We start from the raw sequence: 11,220 nt of genomic DNA on the forward strand, positions 1-11,220 counted from the left end.
GTGGTATAGGGTGATGAAGACAGAGAGTGGTATAGGGTGATGAAGACAGAGAGAATGGTATAGGGTGATAAAGACAGAGAGAGTGGTATAGGGTGATGAAGACAGAGAGTGGTATAGGGTGATGAAGACAGAGAGAGAGTGGTATAGGGTGATAAAGACAGAGAGTGGTATAGGGTGATAAAGACAGAGAGAGTGGTATAGGGTGATAGAGAGAGTGGTATAGGGTGATGAAGACAGAGAGAGAGTGGTATAGGGTGATGAAGACAGAGAGAGAGTGGTATAGGGTGATGAAGACAGAGAGAGAGTGGTATAGGGTGATAAAGACAGAGAGAGTGGTATAGGGTGATAAAGACAGAGAGAGTGGTATAGGGTGATAGAGAGAGTGGTATAGGTTGATGAAGACAGAGAGAGAGTGGTATAGGGTGATGAAGACAGAGAGAGAGTGGTATAGGGTGATGAAGACAGAGAGAGAGTGGTATAGGGTGATGAAGACAGAGAGAGAGTGGTATAGGGTGATAAAGACAGAGAGAGAGTGGTATAGGGTGATGAAGACAGAGAGAGTGGTATAGGGTGATGAAGACAGAGAGAGTGGTATAGGGTGATGAAGACAGAGAGCGAGTGGTATAGGGTGATGAAGACAGAGAGAGAGTGGTATAGGGTGATGAAGACAGAGAGAGTGGTATAGGGTGATGAAGACAGAGAGAGAGTGGTATAGGGTGATGAAGATAGAGAGAGAGTGGTATAGGGTGATAAAGACAGAGAGAGAGTGGTATAGGGTGATAAAGACAGAGAGAGAGTGGTATAGGGTGATGAAGACAGAGAGAGAGTGGTATAGGGTGATAAAGACAGAGAGAGTGGTATATTGTGATGAAGACAGAGAGAGGTATAGGGTGATAAAGACAGAGAGAGAGTGGTATAGGGGTGATAAAGACAGAGAGTGGTATAGGGTGATAAAGACAGATAGAGAGTGGTATAGGGTGATGAAGACAGAGATAGATTGGTATAGGGTGATAAAGACAGAGAGAGAGTGGTATAGGGTGATAGAGAGAGTGGTATAGGGTGATGAAGACAGAGAGAAGTGGTATAGGGTGATGAAGACAGAGAGAGAGTGGTATAGGGTGATGAAGACAGAGAGAGAGTGGTATAGGGTGATAAAGACAGAGAGAGTGGTATAGGGTGATAAAGACAGAGAGAGTGGTATAGGGTGATAAAGACAGAGAGAGTGGTATAGGGTGATGAAGACAGAGAGAGAGTGGTATAGGGTGATGAAGACAGAGAGAGAGTGGTATAGGGTGATGAAGACAGAGAGAGAGTGGTATAGGGTGATGAAGACAGAGAGAGTGGTATAGGGTGATGAAGACAGAGAGAGTGGTATAGGGTGATGAAGACAGAGAGAGAGAGTGGTATAGGGTGATAAAGACAGAGAGCGAGTGGTATAGGGTGATGAAGACAGAGAGAGTGGTATAGGGTGATGAAGACAGAGAGAGTGGTATAGGGTGATGAAGACAGAGAGAGTGGTATAGGGTGATGAAGACAGAGAGAGTGGTATAGGGTGATGAAGACAGAGAGAGAGTGGTATAGGGTGATGAAGACAGAGAGAGAGTGGTATAGGGTGATAAAGACAGAGAGAGAGTGGTATAGGGTGATAAAGACAGAGAGAGTGGTATAGGGTGATAAAGACAGAGAGAGAGTGGTATAGGGTGATGAAGACAGAGAGAGTGGTATAGGGTGATGAAGACAGAGAGAGAGTGGTATAGGGTGATAAAGACAGAGAGAGTGGTATAGGGTGATGAAGACAGAGAGAGTGGTATAGGGTGATGAAGACAGAGAGAGTGGTATAGGGTGATGAAGACAGAGAGAGTGGTATAGGGTGATGAAGACAGAGAGAGAGTGGTATAGGGTGATGAAGACAGAGAGAGTGGTATAGGGTGATGAAGACAGAGAGAGAGTGGTATAGGGTGATGAAGACAGAGAGAGTGGTATAGGGTGATGAAGACAGAGAGAGTGGTATAGGGTGATGAAGACAGAGAGAGTGGTATAGGGTGATGAAGACAGAGAGAGTGGTATAGGGTGATGAAGACAGAGAGAGTGGTATAGGGTGATGAAGACAGAGAGAGAGTGGTATAGGGTGATGAAGACAGAGAGAGTGGTATAGGGTGATGAAGACAGAGAGAGAGTGGTATAGGGTGATGAAGATAGAGAGAGAGTGGTATAGGGTGATGAAGACAGAGAGAGTGGTATAGGGTGATGAAGACAGAGAGAGAGTGGTATAGGGTGATGAAGACAGAGAGAGTGGTATAGGGTGATGAAGACAGAGAGAGAGTGGTATAGGGTGATGAAGACAGAGAGAGAGGTGGTATAGGGTGATGAAGACAGAGAGAGTGGTATAGGGTGATGAAGACAGAGAGAGTGGTATAGGGTGATGAAGACAGAGAGAGTGGTATAGGGTGATGAAGACAGAGAGAGTGGTATAGGGTGATGAAGACAGAGAGAGTGGTATAGGGTGATGAAGACAGAGAGAGAGTGGTATAGGGTGATGAAGACAAGAGAGTGGTATAGGGTGATGAAGACAGAGAGAGAGTGGTATAGGGTGATGAAGATAGAGAAGAGTGGTATAGGGTGATAAAGACAGAGAGAGAGTGGTATAGGGTGATAAAGACAGAGAGAGAGGTGGTATAGGGTGATGAAGACAGAGAGCTAGTGGTATAGGGTGATAAAGACAGAGAGAGTGGTATATTGTGATGAAGACAGAGAGAGGTATAGGGTGATAAAGACAGAGAGAGAGTGGTATAGGGTGATAAAGACAGAGAGTGGTATAGGGTGATAAAGACAGATAGAGAGTGGTATAGGGTGATGAAGACAGAGATAGATTGGTATAGGGTGATAAAGACAGAGAGAGAGTGGTATAGGGTGATAAAGACAGAGAGAGTGGTATAGGGTGATAAAGACAGAGAGAGTGGTATAGGGTGATAGAGAGAGTGGTATAGGGTGATGAAGACAGAGAGAGAGTGGTATAGGGTGATGAAGACAGAGAGAGAGTGGTATAGGGTGATGAAGACAGAGAGAGAGTGGTATAGGGTGATAAAGACAGAGAGAGTGGTATAGGGTGATAAAGACAGAGAGAGTGGTATAGGGTGTGATAGAGAGAGTGGTATAGGGTGATGAAGACAGAGAGAGAGTGGTATAGGGTGATGAAGACAGAGAGAGAGTGGTATAGGGTGATGAAGACAGAGAGAGAGTGGTATAGGGTGATGAAGACAGAGAGTGGTATAGGGTGATGAAGACAGAGAGAGAGTGGTATAGGGTGATGAAGACAGAGAGAGAGTGGTATAGGGTGATGAAGACAGAGAGCGAGTGGTATAGGGTGATGAAGACAGAGAGAGTGGTATAGGGTGATGAAGACAGAGAGAGTGGTATAGGGTGATGAAGACAGAGAGAGTGGTATAGGGTGATGAAGACAGAGAGAGTGGTATAGGGTGATGAAGACAGAGAGAGAGTGGTATAGGGTGATAAAGACAGAGAGAGAGTGGTATAGGGTGATAAAGACAGAGAGAGTGGTATAGGGTGATAAAGACAGAGAGAGAGTGGTATAGGGTGATGAAGACAGAGAGAGTGGTATAGGGTGATGAAGACAGAGAGAGTGGTATAGGGTGATGAAGACAGAGAGAGAGTGGTATAGGGTGATAAAGACAGACAGAGAGTGGTATAGGGTGATGAAGACAGAGAGAGTGGTATAGGGTGATGAAGACAGAGTGAGTGGTATAGGGTGATGAAGACAGAGAGAGAAGTGGTATAGGGTGATAAAGACAGAGAGAGAGTGGTATAGGGTGATGAAGACAGAGAGAGTGGTATAGGGTGATGAAGACAGAGAGAGTGGTATAGGGTGATGAAGACAGAGAGAGAGTGGTATAGGGGTGATAAAGACAGAGCAGAGTGGTATATGGTGATGAAGACAGAGAGAGTGGTATAGGGTGATGAAGACAGAAGAGAGTGAGCATAGGATTGATGAAGACAGAGAGAGTGGTATAGGGTGATGAAGACAGAGAGAGTGGTATAGGGTGATGAAGACAGAGAGAGTGGTATGGGGTGATGAAGACAGAGAGAGTGGTATGGGTATTAAAGAAGACAGAGAGTGGTATAGGGTGATGAAGACAGAGAGAGTGGTATAGGGTGATGAAGACAAGAGAGAGTGGTATAGGGTGATGAAGACAGAGAGAGTGGTATGGGGTGATGAAGACAGAGAGTGGTATAGGGTGATGAAGACAGAGAGAGAGTGGTATGAAGACTAGAGTGATGAAGACAGACAAGAGAGTGGTATAGGGTGATAAGACAGACAGAGAGTGGTATAGGGTGATAAAGACAGAGAAGTGGTATTTGGGTGATGAAGACAGAGAGAGAGTGGTATAGGGTGATAAAGACAGAGAGAGAGTGGTATAGGGTGATGAAGACAGAGAGAGTGGTATAGGGTGATGAAGACAGAGAGAGTGGTATAGGGTGATGAAGACAGAGAGAGTGGTATAGGGTGATGAAGACAGAGAGAGTGGTATAGGGTGATGAAGACAGAGAGAGTGGTATAGGGGGATGAAGACAGAGAGAGTGGTATAGGGTGATGAAGACAGAGAGAGTGGTATAGGGTGATGAAGACAGAGAGAGAGTGGTATAGGGTGATGAAGACAGAGAGAGAGTGGTATAGGGTGATGAAGACAGAGAGAGTGGTATAGGGTGATGAAGACAGAGAGAGAGTGGTATAGGGTGATGAAGATAGAGAGAGAGTGGTATAGGGTGATAAAGACAGAGAGAGAGTGGTATAGGGTGATAAAGACAGAGAGAGAGTGGTATAGGGTGATGAAGACAGAGAGAGAGTGGTATAGGGTGATAAAGACAGAGAGAGAGTGGTATAGGGTGATGAAGACAGAGAGAGAGTGGTATAGGAGTGATAAAGACAGAGAGAGAGTGGTATAGGAGTGATGAAGACAGAAAGTGGTATGGGAGTGATGAAAGACAGAGAAATTAGTATAGGGTGATGAAGACAGAAAGTGGTATAGAATTGATGAAGACAGAGAAAGTGGTATAGGGTGATGAAGACAGAGAGAGAGTGGTATAGGGTGATAAGGAACAGAGAGAGTGGTATAGGGTGATAAAGACAGAAGAGTGGTATAGGGTGATGAAGACAGAGAGAGTGGTATAGGGTGATAAAGACAGATAGAGAGTGGTATAGGGTGATGAAGACAGAGAGAGAGTGGTATAGGGTGATAAAGACAGAGAGAGAGTGGTATAGGGTGATAAAGACAGAGAGAGTGGTATAGGGTGATAAAGACAGAGAAGAGTGGTATAGGGTGATGAAGACAGAGAGAGTGGTATAGGGTGATGAAGACAGAGAGAGTGGTATAGGGTGATGAAGACAGAGAGAGAGTGGTATAGGGTGATAAAGACAGAGAGAGAGTGGTATAGGGTGATGAAGACAGAGAGAGTGGTATAGGGTGATGAAGACAGAGAGAGTGGTATAGGGTGATGAAGACAGAGAGAGTGGTATAGGGTGATGAAGACAGAGAGAGTGGTATAGGGTGATGAAGACAGAGAGAGAGTGGTATAGGGTGATAAAGACAGAGAGAGAGTGGTATAGGGTGATGAAGACAGAGAGAGAGTGGTATAGGGTGATAAAGACAGAGAGAGAGTGGTATAGGGTGATGAAGACAGAGAGAGTGGTATAGGGTGATGAAGACAGAGAGAGTGGTATAGGGTGATGAAGACAGAGAGAGTGGTATAGGGTGATGAAGACAGAGAGAGTGGTATAGGGTGATGAAGACAGAGAGAGTGGTATAGGGTGATGAAGACAGAGAGAGTGGTATAGGGTGATGAAGACAGAGAGAGTGGTATAGGGTGATGAAGACAGAGAGAGAGTGGTATAGGGTGATGAAGACAGAGAGAGAGTGGTATAGGGTGATGAAGACAGAGAGAGTGGTATAGGGTGATGAAGACAGAGAGAAGTGGTATAGGGTGATAAAGACAGAGAGAGAGTGGTATAGGGTGATGAAGACAGAGAGAGTGAGTATAGGGTGATGAAGACAGAGAGAGTGGTATAGGGTGATGAAGACAGAGAGAGTGGTATAGGGTGATGAAGACAGAGAGAGTGGTATAGGGTGATGAAGACAGAGAGAGTGGTATAGGGTGATGAAGACAGAGAGAGTGGTATAGGGTGATGAAGACAGAGAGAGTGGTATAGGGTGATGAAGACAGAGAGAGAGTGGTATAGGGTGATGAAGACAGAGAGAGTGGTATAGGGTGATGAAGACAGAGAGAGTGGTATAGGGTGATGAAGACAGAGAGAGAGTGGTATAGGGTGATGAAGACAGAGAGAGAGTGGTATAGGGTGATAAAGACAGAGAGAGAGTGGTATAGGGTGATGAAGACAGAGAGAGTGGTATAGGGTGATGAAGACAGAGAGAGTGGTATAGGGTGATGAAGACAGAGAGAGAGTGGTATAGGGTGATAAAGACAGAGAGCGAGTGGTATAGGGTGATGAAGACAGAGAGAGTGGTATAGGGTGATGAAGACAGAGAGAGTGGTATAGGGTGATGAAGACAGAGAGAGTGGTATAGGGTGATGAAGACAGAGAGAGTGGTATAGGGTGATGAAGACAGAGAGAGTGGTATAGGAGTGATGAAGACAGAGAGAGAGTGGTATAGGGTGATGAAGACAGAGAGAGAGTGGTATAGGGTGATAAAGACAGAGAGAGTGGTATAGGGTGATAAAGACAGAGAGAGAGTGGTATAGGGTGATGAAGACAGAGAGAGTGGTATAGGGTGATGAAGACAGAGAGAGAGTGGTATAGGGTGATAAAGACAGAGAGAGAGTGGTATAGGGTGATGAAGACAGAGAGAGAGTGGTATAGGGTGATAAAGACAGAGAGAGAGTGGTATAGGGTGATGAAGACAGAGAGAGTGGTATAGGGTGATGAAGACAGAGAGAAGTGGTATAGGGTGATGAAGACAGAGAGAGTGGTATAGGGTGATGAAGACAGAGAGAGTGGTATAGGGTGATGAAGACAGAGAGAGAGTGGTATAGGGTGATGAAGACAGAGAGAGAGTGGTATAGGGTGATAAAGACAGAGAGAGAGTGGTATAGGGTGATAAAGACAGATAGAGAGTGGTATAGGGTGATGAAGACAGAGAGAGAGTGGTATAGGGTGATAAAGACAGAGAGAGAGTGGTATATTGTGATGAAGACAGAGAGAGGTATAGGGTGATAAAGACAGAGAGAGAGTGGTATAGGGTGATGAAGACAGAGAGAGTGGTATAGGGTGATGAAGACAGAGAGAGTGGTATAGGGTGATGAAGACAGAGAGAGAGTGGTATAGGGTGATAAAGACAGAGAGCGAGTGGTATAGGGTGATGAAGACAGAGAGAGTGGTATAGGGTGATGAAGACAGAGAGAGTGGTATAGGGTGATGAAGACAGAGAGAGTGGTATAGGGTGATGAAGACAGAGAGAGTGGTATAGGGTGATGAAGACAGAGAGAGAGTGGTATAGGGTGATGAAGACAGAGAGAGAGTGGTATAGGGTGATAAAGACAGAGAGAGAGTGGTATAGGGTGATAAAGACAGAGAGAGTGGTATAGGGTGATAAAGACAGAGAGAGAGTGGTATAGGGTGATGAAGACAGAGAGAGTGGTATAGGGTGATGAAGACAGAGAGAGAGTGGTATAGGGTGATGAAGACAGAGAGAGAGTGGTATAGGGTGATAAAGACAGAGAGAGAGTGGGTATAGGGTGATGAAGACAGAGAGAGTGGTATAGGGTGATGAAGACAGAGAGAGTGGTATAGGGTGATGAAGACAGAGAGAGTGGTATAGGGTGATGAAGACAGAGAGAGTGGTATAGGGTGATGAAGACAGAAGAGAGTGGTATAGGAGTGATGAAGACAGAGAGAGAGTGGTATAGGGTGATGAAGACAGAGAGAGAGTGGTATAGGGTGATAAAGACAGAGAGAGAGTGGTATAGGGTGATGAAGACAGAGAGAGAGTGGTATAGGGTGATGAAGACAGAGAGAGTGGTATAGGGTGATGAAGACAGAGAGAGAGTGGTATAGGGTGATGAAGACAGAGAGAGAGTGGTATAGGGTGATAAAGACAGAGAGAGAGTGGTATAGGGTGATAAAGACAGATAGAGAGTGGTATAGGGTGATGAAGACAGAGAGAGAGTGGTATAGGGTGATAAAGACAGAGAGAGTGGTATATTGTGATGAAGACAGAGAGAGGTATAGGGTGATAAAGACAGAGAGAGAGTGGTATAGGGTGATGAAGACAGAGAGAGAGTGGTATAGGGTGATAAAGACAGAGAGAGAGTGGTATAGGGTGATAAAGACAGAGAGAGTGGTATAGGGTGATAAAGACAGAGAGAGAGTGGTATAGGAGTGATGAAGACAGAGAGAGTGGTATAGGGTGATAAAGACAGAGAGAGTGGTATAGGGTGATGAAGACAGAGAGAGTGGTATAGGGTGATGAAGACAGAGAGGAGTGGTATAGGGTGATGAAGACAGAGAGAGAGTGGTATAGGGTGATGAAGACAGAGAGAGGTGGTATAGGGTGATGAAGACAGAGAGAGTGGTATAGGGTGATAAAGACAGAGAGAGTGGTATAGGGTGATGAAGACAGAGAGTGGTATAGGGTGATGAAGACAGAGAGAGTGGTATAGGGTGGTAAAGACAGAGAGAGAGTGGTATAGGGTGATGAAGACAGAGAGTGGTATAGGGTGATGAAGACAGAGAGAGTGGTATAGGGTGATGAAGACAGAGAGAGTGGTATAGGGTGATGAAGACAGAGAGAGTGGTATAGGGTGATGAAGACAGAGAGAGTGGTATAGGGTGATGAAGACAGAGAGAGTGGTATAGGGTGATGAAGACAGAGAGAGTGGTATAGGGTGATGAAGACAGAGAGAGAGTGGTATAGGGTGATGAAGACAGAGAGAGTGGTATAGGGTGATGAAGACAGAGAGAGTGGTATAGGGTGATGAAGACAGAGAGAGTGGTATAGGGTGATGAAGACAGAGAGAGAGTGGTATAGGGTGATAAAGACAGAGAGAGAGTGGTATAGGGTGATGAAGACAGAGAGAGTGGTATAGGGTGATGAAGACGAGAGAGAGTGGTATAGGGTGATGAAGACAGAGAGAGAGTGGTATAGGGTGATAAAGACAGAGAGCGAGTGGTATAGGGTGATGAAGACAGAGAGAGTGGTATAGGGTGATGAAGACAGAGAGAGTGGTATAGGGTGATGAAGACAGAGAGAGTGGTATAGGGTGATGAAGACAGAGAGAGTGGTATAGGGTGATGAAGACAGAGAGAGAGTGGTATAGGGTGATGAAGACAGAGAGAGAGTGGTATAGGGTGATGAAGACAGAGAGAGAGTGGTATAGGGTGATAAAGACAGAGAGAGTGGTATAGGGTGATAAAGACAGAGAGAGAGTGGTATAGGGTGATGAAGACAGAGAGAGTGGTATAGGGTGATGAAGACAGAGAGAGAGTGGTATAGGGTGATAAAGACAGAGAGAGAGTGGTATAGGGTGATGAAGACAGAGAGAGAGTGGTATAGGGTGATAAAGACAGAGAGAGAGTGGTATAGGGTGATGAAGACAGAGAGAGTGGTATAGGGTGATGAAGACAGAGAGAGAGTGGTATAGGGTGATGAAGACAGAGAGAGTGGTATAGGGTGATGAAGACAGAGAGAGTGGTATAGGGTGATGAAGACAGAGAGAGTGGTATAGGGTGATGAAGACAGAGAGAGAGTGGTATAGGGTGATAAAGACAGAGAGAGAGTGGTATAGGGTGATAAAGACAGATAGAGAGTGGTATAGGGTGATGAAGACAGAGAGAGAGTGGTATAGGGTGATAAAGACAGAGAGAGTGGTATATGTGATGAAGACGAGAGAGGTATAGGGTGATAAAGACAGAGAGAGAGTGGTATAGGGTGATGAAGACAGAGAGAGTGGTATAGGGTGATGAAGACAGAGAGAGTGGTATAGGGTGATGAAGACAGAGAGAGAGTGGTATAGGGTGATAAAGACAGAGAGCGAGTGGTATAGGGTGATGAAGACAGAGAGAGTGGTATAGGGTGATGAAGACAGAGAGAGTGGTATAGGGTGATGAAGACAGAGAGAGTGGTATAGGGTGATGAAGACAGAGAGAGTGGTATAGGGTGATGAAGACAGAGAGAGAGTGGTATAGGGTGATGAAGACAGAGAGAGAGTGGTATAGGGTGATAAAGACAGAGAGAGAGTGGTATAGGGTGATAAAGACAGAGAGAGTGGTATAGGGTGATAAAGACAGAGAGAGAGTGGTATAGGGTGATGAAGACAGAGAGAGTGGTATAGGGTGATGAAGACAGAGAGAGTGGTATAGGGTGATGAAGACAGAGAGAGAGTGGTATAGGGTGATAAAGACAGAGAGAGAGTGGTATAGGGTGATGAAGACAGAGAGAGTGGTATAGGGTGATGAAGACAGAGAGAGTGGTATAGGGTGATGAAGACAGAGAGAGTGGTATAGGGTGATGAAGACAGAGAGAGTGGTATAGGTGATGAATATCAGAGAGAGTGGTATAGGTGATACAAAGACAGAGAGAGTGGTATAGGGTGATAAAGACAGAGAGAGTGGTATAGGGTGATAGAAGACAGAGAGAGAGTGGTATAGGTGACGAAGAGAGAGAGAGTGGTATAGGGTGATGAAGACAGAGAGAGTGGTATAGGGTGATGAAGACAGAGAGAGTGGTATAGGGTGATGAAGACAGAGAGAGTGGTATAGGGTGATGAAGACAGAGAGAGAGTGGTATAGGGTGATGAAGACAGAGAGAGAGTGGTATAGGGTGATAAAGACAGAGAGAGAGTGGTATAGGGTGATAAAGACAGATAGAGAGTGGTATAGGGTGATGAAGACAGAGAGAGTGGTATAGGGTGATAAAGACAGAGAGAGTGGTATATTGTGATGAAGACAGAGAGAGGTATAGGGTGATAAAGACAGAGAGAGAGTGGTATAGGGTGATGAAGACAGAGAGAGAGTGGTATAGGGTGATAAAGACAGAGAGAGAGTGGTATAGGGTGATAAAGACAGAGAGAGGTGGTATAGGGTGATGAAGACAGAGAGAGAGTGGTATAGGGTGATGAAGACAGAGAGAGTGGTATAGGGTGATGAAGACAGAGAGAGAGTGGTATAGGGTGATAAAGACGAGAGAGAGT

General features: G+C 45.3%; 1 protein-coding gene across 6 annotated transcripts in view; it reads right to left on the reverse strand.

Annotated features, from left to right (window-relative positions):
- LOC124013748 (rap guanine nucleotide exchange factor 6-like) overlaps positions 1–11,220 on the reverse strand; it is a 429,435-nt gene that overhangs the window by 102,433 nt on the left and 315,782 nt on the right. The gene's annotated exons all lie outside the window — the stretch shown is intronic.

The sequence above is a fragment of the Oncorhynchus gorbuscha genome, linkage group LG02 (assembly GCF_021184085.1).
Source record: "Oncorhynchus gorbuscha isolate QuinsamMale2020 ecotype Even-year linkage group LG02, OgorEven_v1.0, whole genome shotgun sequence".
NCBI lineage: Eukaryota > Metazoa > Chordata > Actinopteri > Salmoniformes > Salmonidae > Oncorhynchus > Oncorhynchus gorbuscha.